Raw genomic sequence first — 22239 nt, forward strand, 5'->3', positions numbered from 1 at the left:
GATGCATTTGTTTTCTTTTCACCGAACAAAGCCTTCAACTTTGACTGTGGTGACATGAATTCCAGATCTGCAGAGTATTTTTTTAGTAATGCATCTTTTGCCCGTGCATTTTGATTGCAGTGTTAGGAGGTCATAACTGCTGATCAGAACTTTGGACAAGAGGGCTTATCCTCATGGCTCACTGACTTTCATGTACAACAAACAATCTTTTCTTATTTATTTTTTTCCAGTTGTAACAAACCGTTCTGCTGTTTTTTAACTTCTGTCAAGTTTTTAATGGTTGTATAGGACAATTACGATGGAAATTGAGGTGTACAAGCGCCACCTTGAACAGACCTACGAGTTGTGCGTGCCTGTCAGACCGCTGAGCAGTATGACATCCAGCACCAGAACCGACAGCTGCGGGCCCTGCTTTTCAACCACCAGCTCAGATACAGCCAAGATGCGGACAAAGCATTCATTAAGGTGCGTAATTATTGTCAATGGTTGTCTTAGAATGGTGCTAAAGTGCTTAAGATACTTTTTGGCGATTCCATAGCCAAGAATTCTCAAGGTCACAACTAGCTGCATTCCTGTTGGGTGTGAATGACAGTTGCTCCTTCCCGGTTGATACAAAGTCACGATAGAAAAAAAGGCATACACGGAACTGGTAGTGAACACTGTCCTTCAAGTGCATACAGTGTTTGAGCCTGCAATCCATTTCATTACCCTGTCCAACAGCCTCCCAGGTTCCCTTCCACATCTTCCTTGTCAGAGATGAAAATTGATATAAAACAAATGAGGAACAGTTGAAATGACTGAGCCAATACACTGCACATTTCACCTTGAATACTTTTGGTTACTTTTTTGTTCCTGGCTACCATGCTTTTTTAAGCATTGATTATCTCAAACATTGATTTATCTAAGATAAGCAAAGACCTGTTCTCTCTTGCTGCATTTTGTGGGGTTTTTTTTTTTTTTTTTTTTTTTTTCCAAATGAAGCTGTTGTTTTCATTTTTGGTGGGTTTCATACTATCCACACCAGCTTCCAGGTTTCTCTCCTTTTACATACCAAGCAATCAGCTTCCTTTCTCTTTGCTACAGAGCACCTCTTTTCTGTCCACACCTGCTTGGCTGGTAGCTCTCAGAAGCCTTGCCTTCCTCACCTGTGCTTTTCTGGTTGCGCTGGCCATATGTGGGTCTGGATGTGACTCTGGAGACACATCCTCTCTCCACAACAGCCCGCACACTCTCAGCGGGGGAATCATCCCACCCAAAGAAGCCCACCAGACATTGAAGCCAAAGCAAAGAGCATCACCAAAACTATGCAAATGTGGAATGACCTGGTGGGTATTCTGCCAGAGAGAGGCAATAGCGAATATCAAGCTGATCTGGTAGTCTGGAAGCAACCACTAGATGGCTGTTGCTTCTGTTGGCCTTTTGACTTCCATCAACATCTACTCAGGCAGTAAAAAGAAATGGTGTACTGGGAGGTAGTAAATCTTGCTAATCAGTACTTGTTTTTGGCCTGTGAAAATACAAACAAACAATACACATATTCAAACACTTCTGAACTACAATTGCTTATCAGGATTTACACAGGCTTATGTTCTTAATAGCTCTTTGCTTACAACTTCATCAAAGCGGTTTTGTTCTACAGTATGTGAAAAGTCTACTTTCCCACACAGTTCACATCAGTCTTGGTTCGTCCTGCTGGTTCTTCATGTCTGTGAATGTGAAAAATCAAACTTTTTTGCTTGGCTTCAAGCAGTGATCCTTTGATTGCGTCATTCATGATTCATTTAGGATTACAACCAAGTGGTTCAATATCCAGCCAGAGGTGTACTCAAGTGAGGTAATAAAATGAAATTATTAATGTAATAATATGATGGCAGGAATTGTAAAAGACCAAATTAGGCTTTTGAAGTAAGCAGGAAGTGAGAATGACCAAATATGGCCTCTGTGGCAAGTCCCGCATTGAGGCCAGGATACCACCTAAAGATACAATTTTAATAAAAAAATGGTTTTGTAACTTGATGAAAATGTATAAAGATTGAACCCACCTGAGACTGTTAGACATTCTGTGGACAATACCTCGTCTGTATGCAACATTGAGCTCAGAATAAAGATGGCACCAGCTATTCTCTTCAATTAATTACTGCATCTATATCTTTATTTACTTGAGAAAATTAATGGAATGTGGGAAAAATCTAGTAACCACACAAGAATGTCTGGAGGTAAAAATTCAAGGCGGCATAGCCATACCTTAATGTGAGAGATCCTCCATTTCAGAGTCTACTGTGTGATAGTCCTGTGCCTTTTTTCTCTAGCTTGGAATAGGACTGTTGCTTCTGCTTCTTAAGGTTTTCAATCAACAAGGACGGTGGCTCCACCTGCAATGAACCATGAGCTTGTTATATTGACTTGCACAAGACACTAAATTAACTCTTGTATTCATTCTCAAGTTTCAAGTTTCAAGTTTCAAGTTTGGTTTATTTGTCACATACACAGTACAACACGCAGTGAAATGGTGGAGAGTGCTCTGTCCAAACTGAGGAAGAGAACCAGGGGTGCATAGAGAAAAAAATATATATACAGATAAATATATATTCTATGTATGTACAAAAATATATTAACAATGTATGTACAATATATGTATATTATGATTATATACACAATGTACAATGTATATGGTTGAGTATATATGTACACAATCTACAGAATGTACAGATCCATTGTATAGTACCATATCTACAGTTGTTGTAACAGGTTAATTGAGTATAAATCTAAATCTATATATACAGATGTACAGATATACAGTCATGTTACGTGGTGGTGGTCCCCACAGTTTATCAGTTTCCCTGATTCAGGGCCCGAATGGCCTGTGGGAAGAAGCTCCTCTTCAGCCTCTCTGTCTTGGCCTTCAGGGAGCGGAAGCGCCTCCCTGACCTCAACAGAGAGAAGAGTCTATTGTTGGGATGGGTGGGGTCCTTCACAATTTTCCTGGCCTTGGTTTGGCACCGCTTGTAGTAGGTGGTCTGCAGGTCAGGAAGTTCCGAGTGAGTGATGCGCTCTGCTGAACGCACTACCCTTTGTAGTGCTTGTCTGTCCTGCTTGGTGCTATTTCCAAACCAGACTGTGATGTTCCCCGTGAGGATGCTCTCGATAGTGCAGGTGTAGAAGTTCCGCAGTACCTTGGAGGGCAGTCTGAAGTCCCTTAGGCGTCTGAGGTGGTAAAGACGCTGACGAGCCTTCTTTGCCAGGGAGCTGGTATGGCGGGACCAGGACAGGTCCTGCGAGATGTGAACACCAAGGTACCTGAAACTATCTACTCTCTCCACCGTGGTTCCACTGATCGTCACAGGTTGGTAGTGCCGCTCCTGCTTCTTGCTGCAATCCACGATCAGCTCCTTTGTCTTACTGACGTTTAGGAGGAGATTATTTTCCTGGCATTCTGTATGAAGTGCGCCTCACTTGAGATGTCAGCCAAAGTTTAGCAGTAAATATGGTTATCTGCAGTTGTGTTGCTATTGATAGACATCTTCAGCTAAAAATAAGTCTTTCTTGACCCTAATCCACCAAGCCCAGATACAACACAGACATGCATGTGCTGTAGTTGGCTTCAAAACATTCAATGAACTTGTCAGCAACATGGTCCAGATTCCTGCAGCATGTGACATGCGTCTGCACGCATCCTGCCCCCACAGTCTCTGCCTGGCTCCCCCCACCCTCCTCCACCCCCAGTTTGCTCTCTCATCCTGCCCACCAGCAGCTAATGTCCGCCGCCGCAGCGCAGCACCTCCCACTGTATGCTGCATGCTCCTCTGTGTGCCTGTGGTAAAACCTCGCCAAGTTTAGTGTTCTAGCCACTGCACTCCCCTCCCCAACTCACACATCAATCTCAGAAGCAGATGGATTCCTGTCTCCCAGCCGCATCCCAACTTTTTGACCAGTACACATACTTGGATAAATGTTCTCTGTGAATACAAAACAGCAACATTTGTCTAGTGTACCGGAGACCTCTTGGAAGTTTTGTAGACAGATGAGGCCGGGCTGTGCTAGCTGAGAGAGACGATATTTGAGCTTGAATCTGACTAGCACATGCACAGAAGCATAGGGTATTATGAAGGCTCTGCATGATATCGTGACCCAAGGTTGAGCTTACAGTAGGTGGCCATATTGCCTCATATCAAGGGCAGTGTACGTTGGAAGACCATAGCAGAGACGTGTGACCGAACTATGTGCACGAGCGCATAACATGCTGCATTCCTTGTTTTCTCCCATTTTTGAGTGAAGCTAATTGATAGTGCCATCTGCCATCTCCTTTTAGAAAGGCAGTGCAGTGCCTTGGCTGTTGATGTGAGTTGTTTTGTCAAAGGAAAGAATTGAAAATGTGAGCGGTGATCTCCATGTAATACTTAGGCTTTAATGCCCTTTACCACTCATTCAGTGCTTGTCTGTGTTTATGTTTTCAGTGTTACAGTGTGATTTTATTTAGGTGAAATTTGTTTTCAGTCTATCTGCAGTAGTGCACTTAAAGGGCCAGGAAGGTTAGTGGAACACATTTGCTCTGCCTCTGACCTCACAATTCCACTGTAACAACAATGTTCAATTCCGTCATTTAAAAAAAACAAACAAACTTGTTTTGGTTTAAATTTGTTTAAAGATTTGTTTAAATTGTGTGTGCCAGTGTATGTGAGCGTGTTACAGTCTCTCTGACCCTCCACACCCATTAGTGCGTTCTTCCACTAGCTTCTCTCTCGTTCCTGCTTCAATATTCAAGGGAGGATTGAGATCCATTCAGGTAATTTTGCAGTCTTCAAAAAATGCATTGAAAGACATTCCAGTAGCTCAGTGGTGCACCTGCGCTCCACTCTGCTCCCCAGTTCGGAGGATGCCAGCACCTATGTTTAGTCTTTTATGTTTAGTCTTTTTTAGTCTGTTTCTTTTTATTTCCTTTGGACTCCAGTGCTTTTTAATAATCTGTTTTGGACATGGTATGGCTGCTCCATTACCCAGGAGCCCATACAAAGGTTCATTTCTGCCTGCCTGCATAACTGCTGGAGGGAGGATTTTATGTCCAGAAAATGTTAAGATGGCAACAGCTCGGTGGGAGACAGTATGTGAGAATCACCTCTTAGGCTCATTTTACTGTTTCTCATGTAGAAGGAATTCCCTCACTATGTTCCCATTCTGAGCATCAAAGCCAACTGGGATGGGGGTTTGTCACATTCTGAATTCTAGCTCATGTCATATTTTGTCAGCAGTGGCATTAATAGACTCAGGTTATCAGTACAAATTTACATTCAAGATAAGTTGTCTTTTACATATATATCCCCTCTCCTGCAATCATGGCTAATTAGCTGCATCCGTCATTGTAATTGTTTAATTTTTCATGCTAGCTCATTCACCCTTGTATTAGTGCCATGCATGTGAAACAGACTCTTGAAAGGTTTTCTTTTTGTATCTTGCATGCCTAGCATAATAGGACATTCAAAATCCCTTAAATTTGAAACTTTTTTTTTTTAATGTATATATCTCCTCAACATTCCCAGTACAACTGCTGTAGAGTCCACGACTCAACTCTTGACTAAAGTCTTCACTCCGAGCGTCTGAGTCGGCTGCTGCGGCATACGCCACGCTGCTCTGTGACCCTCACTCTTCACTCCTCTCCTCTCCCAGCTTTTCCAGATCCCTCAGATGCAGACAGCCCAGCCTGCCGTTCCAAGTAACAGCGCTTCCTTTCGACCCGTGTCCAGCCAGCCCATCATGATGTTCCTGACACCCATGCCCTTCACCTCATCCCAGACCGCCCAGTACTACGTACTCCAGTACTACGTGCCTCAGGTACCCAGAGCAGAGAAAAGTGCCTGTGTAAATATGTACACAGTGTAGCAAATGGATTGAAAATCTGTCTATAAACAGGTTGGCCAGCAATAAATAAACTGCTCCTAAAATGTGTAGATAAAAATATGTTTTATCTTGGAAGCAGAAATGAGAAGTTCTAGTTTAGTTTTTTTTTCAGTGTAAAAACTAAATGTTTTTGTATTTTTTGTTTGTTTACTGCTTCGAATATCTCTTTTAGGAGTGTCCTATATGAATGGCCATGTCTGGTGCTAGGCCCTTTACTTCTGCTGTTCTGTTTCATTCTCAGTATCACCACAGTGGCCTTCCCTACGTGGGACATCCCCAGCAGTACTCCGTCCAGCCCACAGGACCCAGTACATTCTACCCTGGGCTCTTTCCTGCAGACTGCCCACTAGCATATGGTGAGTTTGGACTTCCCTTTCTCTACCCCCACCTGGGAAACACACATGCGTGCTCTCACCGATAAAGAGACCTTTCTTCTGGGTATTCCCGCTGGCTGAAACTGGTTTTTCTTTTGCTCTCTAACTGAAACCAGTGCTTTTTTTTGGTCACCACTAGTGGCAGGGCCTTCATACTATCCTGGTCAGACCATATACACCAAATCTCCATCTATAATAGTGCATACAGCTCAGCAGCCTCCACCCACTAAGAGGGTAAAGAAAACAGTGAGTATTCCCCATGCCTCAGAGGTGAAATTAATTTAATTGTAGATTGACTTAATAGATGCAATAACTTGCTGTTCGCTAAGATCCGTATCCGAGACCCTAACCAGGATGGCAAGGATATCACAGAGGAGATCATGTCAGGAGTAGGCATTAGCCAGAGCACAAGCCCACCAGTGGGACGTCCCTGCACTACCCCTACTGCTCCACAGGTAAGCCATTCAGTCCCGCAGCCCGAGCCCCTGATCGGCTGCAGGCCGCTGCTTCGCGTCATCCACTCCACAGGTCAAAGTACTCTCTCATCTAGTCCTCCCTCATAATGAGCTCTGAGTTGATTGTTTGGTTGTTTGGCTGGCTTTCATTGTCTTGTCCTATTAAAAGCATCATACAATCAGCAACAAAATCTGATGGTGTAGTTTGATTTCCGGCCATTCTCTCTTCCTTCTTCAGTGATTCGGTCACACCGTTGACCCTCCTCCGTCATATTTGACTGGTTCCAGTAGCTTGTGTGATTGTGGCTGTTCTGATTTAAGAAGGCTTCTCAGATGTGTTTTGATGTTCCGACTTGCCGTGCCTATTCTTTCGTCTGCCTCCATCTTAGTTCTCCCTCACAGCCACTCGAATCCTCCTGATCTTCCCTCGTGTTCCCTCTACACAGACAGCCCACGTAAAGGCCCTGTAAGAAGGATTCAGCCAAACCCTGAGCACCTCAGCTCCTCTGAGGAAAGGCCTCTCTGTAAAGGGAACACTCACTACTGCGCTGTTGCACTTACTTTGTGTCCTCTTTCCCTAAATGTTAACAGTGTTCCTCTTTCCTCTCTTTCTCTATTTCTCCTGCCCATTTATTTAAGCACCCCATGCTTGTCTGCTGTCTCTTGCTGTCTTTGTGTCTTCACCCCCCCCCCCCCACCTCCACACACACACACATTTTGTGCCTTTGCGGCTGGATCTTTTGCCCTCTTGTGCTTTCTCATTTCATCTCTCTCTCTCTTTGCCTCTTTCTCTACTCACTTCTCTAATTATGCTGTGCTGTGCTGTGCTGTGCTGTGCTCACCCCCCCACCCTCATTGCCATTCCCCTTCTTCTGCATGTGTGTGCAGTATCTCTCTCTCTCTTTCTCTCTCTCTCTCTCTCTTTCTTTCTCTCTCTCTCTCTATCTCTCTCTCTCCATCTTTTCTGTCTTTTGCTAGTTTTTATGTCCACACCCTCATTATCCTCGCATTTTCTACCTCAAATCCCAGCAGCTGAACAGCCAGGTAGCAGAGCAGGGGAATGTCAATGTCGGCCTGGCCCTGGAGGCCCACTGTCCGGCGAAGGCTGCAAGTCCAGCAGCCGGAGAGGCGGTTGCCTCAGGCACGCTGACGCCCTCATTGCCTTCCAGCACTGCTGCTCCTTCAGGCCTCACTCTCCCAGGCCAGGCTGTTATAGAGGCAGTCCAGGCCTGTGGAGCCTCCACTGGGGCAGAGCTGAAAGAGACTGGGAAGGAGCCAGAGGTCTTGCTGGAGGATAAAGTGGAGCCCATCTTACAGTCCAATCTTAGGCAAAGCTTGAGTCAAGGTAAATAACCACATGCATGACATGCTATGTTAGGACACTAAAAAGACACCAGACTGATTTGTTATGATTTACAGCTATTAGTTTATCCAACACCTGGAAGAAGCCAAAAGAGGACACTCCTGTGGGGCAGGCCCAGTGTCCTGACAGAGAGGTGATTCCTCTCTCCAGGTGCTCACTGTACCCCTCTCTGCATGCAGAGCCAGAGCTGAAGGATGGGAAGAGGCAGTATGATAGAGACTTCCTGTTGGCCTTCCAGTTCATGCCTGCCTGCATGCAGAAGCCAGAGGGGCTTCCTCCCATCTCTGATGTGGTACTGGACAAGGTAAGCCTGCTAAAACATTGGCCTTAGGGGAGCTTTAAAACCATTCCATGGAGAGGGGCTGATGGACTTCGACTTGACTCTGTTGTTTTCTAGATCAAACAAAACAAGCTGCCCCTGCAGCAGGTGGGCCCTCGCATTATCGCCAGAGACCCAGGCTTCAACCCAGCCTCTGCAGACTTCAGCAGGGCAATTCCTGGAGGCAGGGGTGCACCGGTGGGTCTCTCCGCTCATCCCTTCTCTTCTGTCACAAATGAATTAGCGCCTGGTCATCTTATGTGACCGAGGTCTTTGTGACATTGTTACCGCCCATAATAAAGAGCACCCATTCGTTGCTTCAGCTGCTCAGTGTAGGCCCGAGACGGCTGCCTCCCCGCAAGATCATTACCAACGTGTCCGTGAATGACGAGGTGCAGCTGAAGAAGGCTGAGAATGCCTGGAAACCTGGCAGGAAAAGGGAGAACACCCAGAACCCAGAGACCCAGAAAACTCAGGTCAGCACCTCACTCCGCTGTGCCCTGTTTTCAGATTTCAGAGTCACAGCCTGTTATGGTGGTCTTGAAAGCTACTTAATTTTTTTTGCGATATGCTCTTCAAGAATTGGATATTTAAATTATAGAGTCGTTGTTTAATTGGGTGGGTGTGCGGGGAGTGTGCACGAATGTAGCTATGCAGGGGGACATTGGTTTCTAGTGTAAACAGGGGGTGTGATGATACTGAGGACCAGATCTTGTGTGCTTGTTGTTCCTTGTGTTGATTGTGGTGTTGATTTTGGTGAGAGAGTATTGTAGATATTGTAGTGTATTCTGTGGATGATCTTGTATATATTATAGGTTAACACCCAGTGGTTGTGTTAAAAATATTCTTGCAAATTTGTGTGCAATTCAGCATTTGGAGAGATTGACAGATCTTCATTGCATTGTCTGGTCGGTAGGGTTATTATTGGATCAGATTTGGATATTATGTATATATTTTTTTTGTTTGTAGGAGTTATATATTGATTAAATCTAAAATTCTTGTAGCTGGTTCTAATGGGTTTTCTTTTAATTTGAATTTGGAGCACATGAGGGGTTTTAGTTGATAAGATTTGATAAACTGTTTGCTGCCAGTGCTACACTTCTCGGAAAGTGTGATTGATGTATGATGCCTTTATCGGTCTATATAGCAAAGTTGAGTGATTTTTGTTCATGACGAAGTTCCAAATGGCAGAGTAAATATTTGGTGAAAGTGAGGAGTTAGTCATTATGTGGAAGAACTGCTGAATTTAACAAAAGATTGGGATCTTTGTAATGGAAAGCTTAGTCGGTAGTCTGTTTTCCTCTCCAGGAGCTTTTCCAGAAGGTGCGCAGTATCCTGAACAAACTGACACCGCAGATGTTTAACCAACTGATGAAGCAGGTGATGGACCTCACCATCGACACAGAGGAGCGCCTCAAAGGCGTGGTTGACCTGGTTTTTGAAAAAGCCATCGATGAGCCCAGCTTCTCTATGGTCTATGGCAATATGTGCAGCTGCCTGGCTATGGTGAGTAACATGTTCCCATACATTGCTGCTGAAGTTCCATTCAAAAGCAAATGCCACACAGAAGTGAACTCTGTTTGAACCACTCTAAACTGACATGGAGCTTTAATCAACTTCTATTTAGTAACAGAACTCTCAACACTGTCTTATACCTAAGTGTTTCTCCTACATGTCTTTCCTGTGTAGTTAAAAGTGCCCATGGCAGACAAGCCCACCAGCACTGTGGGTTTCCAAAAGCTGCTGCTGAACCGCTGTCAGAAGGAGTTTGAGAAGGACAAGGTCAACGATGATGTTTTGGAGAAGCTGCGGCACCAGCTGGAAGCGGCCACTTCAGTAAGCAGCACTCCTGTCTAGTTTACCCGACTCACCAACCCACAGATCAGGAGAAAGGGGACTGAAATCGGCAGCAGTGCTGGGAGGCGGCCAGGTCGTTATTGGGTCCAAACGCGCTGTTTCTTGCTTTTGTCTTTGTTCTGGTTACTCCTCGCAAGGCCAGCGAGCGGGAGAGGCTGGAGGAGGATCTGGAGGAGGCGAAGGACAAGGCCCACAGGAGGTCCATCGGTAACATCAAGTTCATCGGGGAGCTGTTCAAGCTGCACATGCTGTCAGAGGCCATCATGCACGACTGTGTGGTCAAGCTGTTCATGAACCACAGCGAGGAGAGCCTGGAGCGTCTGTGCCACCTCCTCACAGCCATCGGCAAAGACCTGGACTTGGAGAAGGCCAGGGTAAGCAGGCCGCGGGCCTGGTCTGGGTTGATTTAATATTCTCAGCAGATGCTCAGCACTTGCATCGGTTTATCTTTAATATGTCATGTAAAGGTTTACGGCGCATGTGTAGATGAGTGCTAGTGTGCAGTGCAGCGGCTGTGCACATTTTTCTGGATTTTGTCCATTATGTGTTTTTCACAGCAAGTACTTTACACAACAAAACTGAATGAAGATGTTTTGAATATTGTATCTTGACTGTCAATTTTGTCTCTGGTAGGAACAACAGTTGTAATGTTGACAGTTCAGTCACCACCTAGTGTGACAGTTATTTGTGTTCAATTTCCCTGGTCTTTTTTATTGTGTATTTTTTTCTCCATGCACGCTTTTAACCAAAAAACAAGCATGTTGAAATGTTGTCTATAAAAGTTTTGCTGTCAGTGTTTTCTGTTGCTTGCCTGTTGCCTGCACTCTGACTACAGGGTAGCCAACTAATTAGGATCATCATCTATAGTGCGACTAGCATGCTGTGCTGATATCAGTGTATTATTAGGCCTTGGCAATGATTTTAAAAGTGTCCAAGTTCATGTTGTTTAGTGAAGTTGTTAGTGTGGTTGTTAGCTCTGCTCCTACTACAGCTGACAAAATGAAAGGCTTTTATTCAGGACTGGTCAGCTGTTAGAAGGTTTTGCTCTCACAGCCTCCTCCACGTTTGCCGCCTCCTGCTGCTGCACCCTGGATTCCCCAAAGCCAAGCGCAGCTGATGACAGCACAGCTACACCCACAGTGGCAGTGAACTGCTTTACAGCACTGACCAACGTGCAAGGCAGCAGGGTTTACATAAGAGTCATAAACGTCTTGCGACATGAGTTCAACTGAGAGCACACCTGATCGAATCGAAAGGTGAAGAATATCTGAAATTTGTCGACGTTTCTCTTACACTCTCTCTCTCTCTCTCTCTCTCTCTCTCAGCCAAAAATGGATCATTACTTTAAATATATAGAAAAGACAGTGAAGGAGAGGAGGGGTTCCTCACGCATTCGGTTCCTGCTCCAGGACGTCATCGACCTGCGACTGGTTAGAGACTCTGCCTGTGTTTGTGTGTTTGTGTTTGCCATTCCAGCGCATGGTGATGCAAAAGTATGCATCTGCTGATTTTGCTTTTCTAGAATAACTGGGTGTTGCGGCGAGCTGACCACGGGCCCAAGACCATTGAGCAGATTCATAAGGAGGCCAAACTTGAGGAGCAGGAGGAGCAGAGGAAGGTGCACCAGCAGCTGCTGTCCAAGCACAAGAAGACAAGTCCAAGGACAATCGACAAGAGGATGGACACATTTGCCAACGTGTGCTAAAAGACAATGTAATAATTCAAAAAAAATAATAAAACTGTGTGACAAAGAAACAAGTTCTGACTCTAATGTATTTTTGCTTTTTCCTTTATGAACTGCAGACAAAACTATATTTAACATTTGCAGATGTTCAAAAGAAAAGACAGAGGTGAATATAGAAATAATATTATTTATTTTTTATTTTATTCTTCCTTGGCTTCTCGTGAATTCAGATAGGCTCTGCCCATTAGATTTCACTTTTTTTTTATTTTTATTTTTTTATTTTTTTTTTTTTGCTAATTTCAAACCTGTCCTAGGATTTTCACACAATCTGAGTGAAATTGGTGTCAAAATATTTGCAAGAGTCTGAATCTCAATAATTATTTAAACAAAAACCTGACATAAAAAATACAGTTGTCCTATTCCAGTCTAATATTAGTAGTACAAATTAGTAGTACAAAGGTCAGGCTTTAACTTTAACTAGCTGTCACTCCTGAACGACATGTTCAGATTTCATGAAATTTAAAAGACTTATACCAGTATTGACTTTGAGGTAGCTTACCAAATGTAGCAGTTTTGTCAATATGGGGCATTATAATATTGCAAATAACTGTTTCTCAACGACTGCTCTTCTGATCAAGATGAAATTTTGCATACTGCTTCTGTAAGCAAGCTGAAGGATTCCTAAGGATGACTCAAACATTGGCTAATGTTTTTCAAGTAATTGGCTAATCATAGAACTGGCTTCAGTGGACTGCTATAACGTTGATTCTTGTAGAAATTACTTTAAATTTAAATATCCTACTACTTTTTATGTTGCTGATGAACTGTAACACATTAGTCGTAGGACCTTTCTCCAATCTTCACAAATTTGGTATCAAAATGTTGATGAGACTGAAACATGTTGATATTTGTATGGTATATGGCCCTTACATACCTATCAATCTTTCCAAGGTGTACTGATTCATTCAAAACAGCTGAAAAAAAATTAAGACTTCTTTGAGTAATTCTTATGAAACTTGACATGAGTATTGATTTATGGACTTTGAGCTAGCATGGCAATTATAGGACATTTTTGCCAACAGAGCCCCTCTGACATATGAAAAGGTATTTAAAAAAAGAAAAATGAGTCAATCCCATTGTGTACCAATTGCGCATGAGAAATGCAGTTTATACAGTGCAATACTTTGTGACTATTTCATAAAAAAAGTTCAATACGTTTCGTAAACCTTTTTTTAGCCTGATTTTTGATACCTAAATTAGTTGGGCAAATGCACCTTTCAAACAAGTCAGTGACCTTTTGATCTAGAGATACCTTTTAAATGTAAAAAATGCAGATCTTCTTGTAAATAATGATCAAAAATATGTGTATTTAACTATCAATCCCCAAGAGCAGGATTTTTATTAATAGGCTAAAACTTAGCCATAGAGTGTTAGATTATCACCAAACTTCAATGGTGTATATGAACATACTGTGAATGCAAGTACATTTGGGGTGAACTGACCTTGTGGGGGAACTATATTTCTTAGTCATGTCGAATCAGAAAAATAATGTTTATATAAAGCAATTCAGCAGAGAAAATTGAGAGATTGGTTTCAAAATACAACATTCCTGGAAACAAAACGTCAAAACCAACCACAAAGGCTGGTGAACTAAATATGGCATGTCATCAGCAACCAAGTTGTGCAGATGTGATAAAATGATTGGACCCCTTAATTGCCACCTGCAGCTATAATAAATGTAATTCTAATGTATGTCATGAATTCCCTAGATGAAGGAAGTTAGACATTTCAATAGCAACACACCTCCCTTGATGGAATGACTGGGTACAGAAATTAGTTGACCAGAAAGGCCAGAAAAATAGCACAACCACAGCCTTCAAACCAGACAACAAAGCTGCTTAATGCTGACAGTTTTATTTTTTTTTTTCAAATACAAAATACAGACTCACTCTCAATAAATAACCATTTGATGAACTAATGCAGAATATAAATTAAGACACTGACACAAGCTTTACTGTAGTTACTAAGCATTTAGGTTTGGGTGTTTTTAGGACTTGGTGGGATGGTTACGAGAAAATATTGGCATATTAGATAAGCAGAAAAATACTATGGATGGGTTCAACACATGATGTGCGTACTCATTGGACTTTGGATCTATTGGATCACGCCAATAACTGTTGAAAAGAAAAATGACCACCTGAATGCTAAAACATATAATGGGAATAAATGTCTTATGCAATACGAGAATTATGGAAATCGGGTCAGTTTTGGAATAGAGAGGAGCGTTAGGCACATACTAATAATATTAATACATTTTCAGAGACACACAATATCCATCCTGCCAAGGACAGGCAGTGATCAGTGAACCAGGCAGCCAGTAAGAGAAATAAAATCACCAAGAAAGTCAGGCTTTTTGCTGTTTGTTTTCAAAAAAATGTCCTTGACAGAACACAAGATATGACTGAATGAGCAAAGTTACATTTATATAGAGCCTTTCAAAGAACATACAATGCTTGAACTAATAACAGACACCTGTTCATTTCAACACAATGGGAGAAATTACTCTGCTCACAGAGCTTAGTAACGCGTTAGATCAAAATTCGCTGCTGCACTTTAAAACACTGAGCGTTTTTCTTAAAACACATAAAAGGTGCAAGATCACGCGTTGTCGTGTGAGCACCTCAGTCGTAAAAAGGGCTGAGTTGTCATGAATACGTTATGATCAGGAGTAGTCGGCCGTACTGCTGCGACATCCGGTCAAATCAACCGTCCTCTAAGAATCAGCGCAGTACTAGTTTTGGTAATAGCAGCATCTATGGACATAAACGGCGGCGAAACGGATGGTTTCTTTCTCGTCAACTTTATAGTCCATCACACCTGCTCCTATAGATCGGGATAAAATCTCCATACCAAAACCTCTGTGCATTGGCATGATGAAAATTTAGAGCACGCAAATCCTTCACTTCTGAAACATCAGAAATTATGTAATTTTACGCAGATTAAAAAAACCCTCAACGCTAAAGACTGCTGTTGACGGAGTTTTAATGTAAATATAGTAGGTTGGGGAAGTGTAACGATGAGCAGTGTGTGGAAAAGAGTGAGATTTATTAGGGGCAAATCCAAAGTCCAGGGTCAAATTATTAACATGGAGAGTCCGAGAATTCACGATAAACTAAAGTAAAGAAAAGTGCACGAAGACAAACCAGGGATGCAGGCTATAACATTGGGGCGAGGATAAACATTCAGGCTTATATTCACATGCACGGAAGCCTCGATTAACAAACAGCAGCTGGACTTACAATAAATAGCAACAAGACTAAACTAAAACAGGGCTTAAAAACATGGTCACATGAGCATTAAACCAGACACAAGTGCAAATTATGAGGGGTGCAGAAAACGAAACGAAGGAATGGAACCACAACAAGGGAGTAAATCAAAATAAAGACACTAGACAGGGAAACCGTGGAGACATGAACGCTAGGAGGGTGGTCAGTGGTGACAGGAAGCTTGTTTCAGTCATGGATGTCTTTGGCTAAATGAATGCAACTAAAATTCTTTCCTCATGTGTCCTAATAACCAAATAATAACCAAGTTCTTCTTTATTTCTAAATAATATGGCTTTCTGAAATTGTATAACTGCTTGTGTTATATTACTTTCTATTATTCAGAAACACAGGAGACTCAGGTGAAAAGTGTGATGGAAATTATACACTTATTATTATATCCTAAAACTTGTCTCACCTAATCGTAGTCATCAGTTTATTAGATAAATGCATACCTATTTTTCTGTTTGTGTTTCAGATGTTCCATTCCTTTTCTTTTCTTTGAAAGAAAAATTCCTTAACTTAATCAAAGACTAGGATTAAAAATAATAATAATAATAAAATCATTGACAGGTCAGCTGAGCCCACTCCCTTGTCATAATGTCCCCATATTGACAGTTAAATACCACATGTTAAATACAATAGAGACTGGAGTGTCTTGTTTTTCTCTGAACATTCCACAGTGCATCTAGAATTTGAATAGTTGTTTATTTCTGCTCAGTTTTTCTGCTCTTATTTGAATTTGTTTTTGTCTTAAGGAGAAAAAAAAGGCGACAAACGAGACCTCTGACCCCAGGGGGAAATCGTGGATCAGATGCCTCACACCAATCACTGTGTAAACAACACCAGGTTCATGTTTTAGTGTGAGGAATGAGTGCAGGAGTGTTTTGAAAGAGCAAATACAAACACTAACAAGAAGAGAACAAAGAAAACAGGAAGGAGAAGCTCCTTTCCTTTTTGAGTTACTTACTGAGATCATTCTCATAGCAAGTTCATTACACCTTGTGTACTTGTTGTAGTGCAGTTTGCTGTTTCTATATTGGCTGCGAGAAGGAGCAGACCTGTTCCATTTACATTTAAACAACAGAATCTTGTCAGTGGAGGATGTACTTTCTCAAACCTTTTTAACTGGTATCTCGCCTCTGTGTCTCTCTGTGTTCGCAGGACAGGGACCACTGCACGCCTCGCACCAGAACACCTTTCCAGTGATGACTCCCCTCGTGTGGAATTAGTTCACAGCTGTTTAGTCTTATACTTATCCACAACTAGGATTAGTCCAATTACTATTTCTTACAAGTGGGGATCAAGAACATTGGAAGACGTGAGTAGTTTTTTGGAGCAATACAGATCAATACATAAAAACAGGCAAATGACCTGGTTATACCCAAATACATCCATAAACATATCAAACAAAGTAATGCTTAGGTATGAATTTTCTTGACTTCGTGACCTATTATGAAGCTTAACTTGTTATGAAGTGACACATGTGATAATGTTCACACATTTAGCTGCAATTCTTTGTTTAACTTCAGAGGGTTAAATGGAGCTCACTCAGATGATGGTGTTGACTGCTTCAAGGATTTTCACTAGAAGTTATATAACTGCAAGTTATATTACCGATGTCTAAGTGTATGCAGCGCAGAATTCTTTATTCGTAATGTAATACATGTCCTATTTAATTCTACAAGATAAACAGGTTGGAAAATATTTGTGTAAAATAGATTATGATTATTTTTGGAACATAAAGCCATGCAAACATTGTAAGTGGACATCAAGGAAAAATATAAAATAAAAGAATAGTATAGCATACAGTTACAGGGTATTCCTGTTTTCATTGATTACTAGGGAAGCTCTTTGTCTCCCTCTTGTGGCCATTGTTGTCTGAGCCAACAACCATATCAACATAAGTGAAGTTATAGAAATTAATTAAAACTAAAACGTATTTTTATAAACACGATTTGACAGTGTGTTTTACATATTCTGGTTGAATATGACATTTATGTGTACAAGATTATAAAAAACACAATCATACATTTACCTGATACTTATTTCCAAAGTGACTTACGAGTGAGTATATCTTGAGCAATCGAGGGTTAAGGGCCTTGCTCAGCGAACCAACAGTGGCAACTTGGCAGCAGTAGGGCTGGAACTGCTAAGCTTCGGACTACATGTCAAGTATCTTAACCACTGAGATACCACTGATCACTGCTGGGGGTAACCATAAATGTTAGAATTTAAAATGTTGGATACTAAACTATTTAAAAAAACATTTTGGAACATTTATTTATTTCATTTCCCCTAACCTTTGACAGCACAGCTAGTCCAGACCTCTGTATATGCATCTTCTTACCCCTTCTCTCTGCACGCAAAAAATAAAACGCATTGAGAAGAGACTAATTGCCCAAAGGATAAAAAATAAAATGACATATATAATGATAAAAGGAAAAGGTAAATAGATAACAGTAGATGTGTTAATATAAAATCAAAAGTCATCTAAACAGAACTCAATGCAATAAGTGTGTTTTGAGATGTTTTTGTTTTGCTGTTGTTTTGTTTTGTTTTTTTGCTTTCAAGTGCTAATGCCATTATGAGTTGCTAGACCATGAAGACATTTAAAGAATAATAAAATAATCTGATTTTGCTGTAAAAGACAGATGTCATGTTCACACTGCACAACTGCACTGCTTAATGTGATCTCCTGTTTACACCTGGCAGACACGCTTATCTATAGCAACTTACAGTTTCAACTATATTACAGAGCTAGGTCCATATAGCGGTAGGAGTTTGATTCAGTTCAATTCAGCTCACTCAGGCTTTCATTTCTGTTTTCTTGTCTTCAGGTTTTGTTTCATTGTCCCTAATAGGTCCAACTTGTGCTTGTCTACTCATGTCTCACTGTCCTCCTTTGCTTGATGTCACAACTTCATTGATGCCTAAAGTGAATGTTGGAAATATCACATGTTCTTTGAGTAGGAATCAAACATCATTGCTCTAATACACTGGACTGATAGTGGACTCTGCCGAGGTACACCTACCCCTGATGCTGTGATGTTATTGAGCCTCATCCTGTCTCAGATGCCTTGGCTACTCCCATCATCCCCTGATGTCCCCTGTTGTAGCCCACACCACCTCCACCCCAACCAGCTACTCTCTGTTGCCCTTAATGGACATTCTCTTGCGACTTGGGTCTCGGACACATGCACACAAGTCTAGAACCTCCAGAAAGTTGGACTAAACATTAAATTCTTATTTCATTTTTTTATGTATGTCTCTCTTTAAACAGCCAGAGGAGGATGGGACCCCCTTGGAGTCTTGGTTCCTCTCGACGTTTCTTCCTCATGCTCTAGGGAGCTTTTCCTTGCCACTGTCACCCTTGGCTTGCTTACTGGGGGCTTGGACTTGGACATTTGAAAAGCTGCTTTGTAATAGCACCTGTTGTAAATAAAATAAAATAAAATACAATTTTAAAAAGTAATTAAGTAATAAAAAGTAAAAAGTCAAAATTACATTTTGGCAATTGTGAAAAGAAACTGGATGATACTTCTAAAAGTAATTGTGTTTGCAGTTTATTTGCACAGTTACATGAACAACACTGGTAGCATAGTCAACAGGCTTGATGGTTTTCCAGTGCACAACACTGTGACACCAGGGCTGGCCCAAGCCTGTTTGGGGCCCTATGCAGAAATCTGAGCTGCCACTGACATAACATAGGTAAAAAACAAATAGAAATAAATACATGGTCTTTGGCACCCTCTTGGCAGCCTTAGCAGGCTCTCATTTTGCTTATACGGTGGGACAATTGTTCTGCTGTTATCCTACCTATTTAGCAGTCCTACCTAGATTTAATGTACTTATGTACATTACCCTTAGTCCAGGTTTCTGGTGTTTATTTTAGATGGATTTTTGGTTGTATATATTATAATTAGGCTACTGTGGACAATTGTATACCGTATAGCTACAGCACCTGTACTTCACACACATGTAGTAATCGGATCTAGAAAGTTGCCAACCCTATTAAAATATTAGGTTTATAGTATAATATTTGAATTAAACAGACAAAGCATTAATCACAATCATTTGCATGATGATTAAATCTTGAACCAAAAATGTATCAGAGAGCTGTAGTGTTTTTTATAGACACACACCCAATAAAACTTTGCTTGACCATTTCTTGCCCTCTATATCATTCTCTGCAGTTTACTGAGAAAGACCTGACACTGGGTAATGCCATTGTCTATTCGAAGGCCAAAACAACAACAATCTTGGTTATCAAAGACTCACTCCACCCTGACCACAGCCTCTTCTTTTAGAAGCCATGAGAAAACCACCATCGCAGCTTGAGAGCACAAATCTAGCCTCTTAAGAGGTGTTTTGTTTCACAGGCAGATCGATATCTCAATGCGGTCCACATGAAAGCAATTTTCTTTCCCTGAGTGCAAATTGCACTTTTAATGCCTGATATTTCAGCCACTCATTTCTCTCACTACATGACAAAACTCTCGAAACTTTTCTCCAAAAGCACTGAATGTTATTCTAACCATTTATGGCCTTTCTCCATTCATGTACACAAAGTCCAGTATGATTCCAAATGTCATCAAAAGATATATCTGTTTGTAGCTGAACAACTTATACAATGCGATCTTTCTTCTTTGTGTCAAATGAACTTAACAATTGAAACATCCAAAACTGGCTGTGTTTCTTGCCAACATACTGGTGTTTGGACATGTGGGATTACTTGCATGTCGCTTTCAATAACTCAGTTGGTAGAGTAGAAGTTAAAACTGTCATCCTTTGGCTGTCGGCTCAACTCCAACTCACACAAACTTTATGTTTTAATGCAGAATCTGTCGTTTTATATGAGCATAAAAAGAGGTTTTTCCCTGACCGGGAATCGAACCCGGGCCGCGGGGGTGAAAGCGCCGAATCCTAACCACTAGACAACCAGGGACAAAGCTGCTGAGTTTACATGAGAAGACCATTTTTCAAAGTCTGCACTCCTACTATTCTGACAATGTTTGGATGCATACTGGACTTGGTATGCATGAGTGGAAAAAGGCCATAAAGCGAGTTATTCATCTTTCTCTTTGTTCTACAAAAAAATGAAGTTTGCAAGAGTCAGGGCTCTTTTTTACCATCTGGGAAAAGAGGGAACGCTGGTGTCACTAACACATGGAAAGAGCTGTTATATATTCCCCATTTGTCTCCTTAATGTTTCTGACAATTTAGCCACTCATTTCTCTCTCTACATGAAAACACTCTAGAAAATGTTCTCCAAAAAATACGGAATGTTATTCTAAGTACTCAGAAAATAGTCTTTTCCTCCCCCTTCTGACGCGTGAACTTATAGACGCCCTTGATTGCACGGTGTCTCTGTAATTGACAGGGGAGAGAGCGTATGCCACTCCCTCTCTCCCTAAGAGTACAGCCAATTATGCTCTTCTAGACTCTCGGCCACAAATGGCTGTGACACCATCAGTTTCAAAGTTAAACACAACTCCTATAGTACTAATAAAAGCGTCACACTCACCTCAGCTGGGACATGGCAGACACTGAAGGAAACTCCTCACTTCACTCTCTTCATCTGACCAGTCATTAAGCTCCACTGGTTTCTTCACTGTTTGGAGTTTCAGCACTTCTAACACTTGTAATATTAGAATAGAATCCCTTTATTTACTAAAGGTACACAGAAATGTACACCGGTACACAGAAACTTACTGTATGTAAGAGTGCAATAGTTCAAAGCTGTATTAGTGCAGATAAATACAACTACAGTGCCATTGCAGCTTTTAATGCTGTTTCAGTCAGTATCAGGGTCTTCAGGAAGGCTCCACCTGGCAACCCTGAAGGGCCTTGCTATGCTTAAAACTACACACACACACACACACACACACACACACACACACACAAACACTTAACAAGGTGAGTTCTGCTTATTTGTTATTGGAGATTTGTTAAGAAGGCTGATCGCCATTTAAAATTAGATTTCACAAACTGTAATTGTTACACTGGTGAGTTTGAGGTAGAGATGCACTTTCATTAATACTGCTTACACTGTGTTTCTTTACAACACGCATGGACGTGTTGAAGCATCTCATATGCATGGAACACTAATACTCAGAGCATTGGAAGGTTGAAAACAGAAGCTATCTGGCTCACACAATGTTTTAAATGTGCCAAGGGAAATTCCAAGTGTGGCCATCCTTGAGTGGAGTGGAAGATAAATATGTTTTTTTTTTGTATTTCAAAGCGGCTGTAAGAGTATAACAGGCAGTTTAGAACATGTCAGTCCCTCCATGTAATTTGAGAGAAAATATCCTATGAAGATTGGACCAAGATTCCTGCAGAGTATTTTCAGCACATAGTGGAAACTATGCCAGAAAGAATTGCTGCAGTTCTGGAGGCCAAAGAAGGTCCAAGATGCTATTAAATGGGTGTACTTAAGCCCACTTTGTCCTATAATAGGATGTTGCTGGAATGTATGTGGATGTTGTTGGAATGGCCGCAGAGTTGCGGCAGCAGTACAGGTAGTCTGTAATCCTTTCCCCCATCCGAGTGAGTTTGCCCTATTGCACGGGGTCGAGTTATGATGTGAATGTTTAATTACACAGGATGGATTGTGGGCGACAGAACCGAACAGCCTTCAGGATTCAAGTAGAGAAAGGTGAAACTTCTCCAGCCTTTGAGTTAATCACAGGACTATTGCATAGCAATTAGAGATAACAGAACAGCTTTCGGGGGGGTTTGGGTGGGTTGCCTTATCCGCCCCTTTAACAGAGTAGTCACAATTCAAATTTCCCTTGTTCCATTGTTTACAAGGCATTATACATGTGGTTTGTTTATAGTGCACGGAGTAATATGCAGCAAGTCTGGTCTGTCTGCTTTGGAAGAGAAACATTTGGCCAAAAGAGCAAGACACAGCCAGGAGGATGATTGGTAAGAGCACATCATAATATGCACCTTAAAGCTGTGCTC

The 22239-nt window shown here is 41.6% G+C and overlaps 1 non-coding gene across 1 annotated transcript; it reads right to left on the bottom strand.

Annotated features, from left to right (window-relative positions):
• Positions 1 to 20143: 20143 nt before the first annotated feature.
• On the bottom strand, positions 20144 to 20215 carry trnae-uuc (transfer RNA glutamic acid (anticodon UUC)). Its single transcript has one exon. It is a non-coding gene; the product is annotated as a tRNA-Glu (tRNA).
• Positions 20216 to 22239: the final 2024 nt, after the last annotated feature.

The sequence above is a fragment of the Electrophorus electricus genome, chromosome 5 (assembly GCF_041902795.1).
Source record: "Electrophorus electricus isolate QZ-2024a chromosome 5, ASM4190279v1, whole genome shotgun sequence".
Taxonomy (NCBI): Eukaryota; Metazoa; Chordata; class Actinopteri; order Gymnotiformes; family Gymnotidae; genus Electrophorus; species Electrophorus electricus.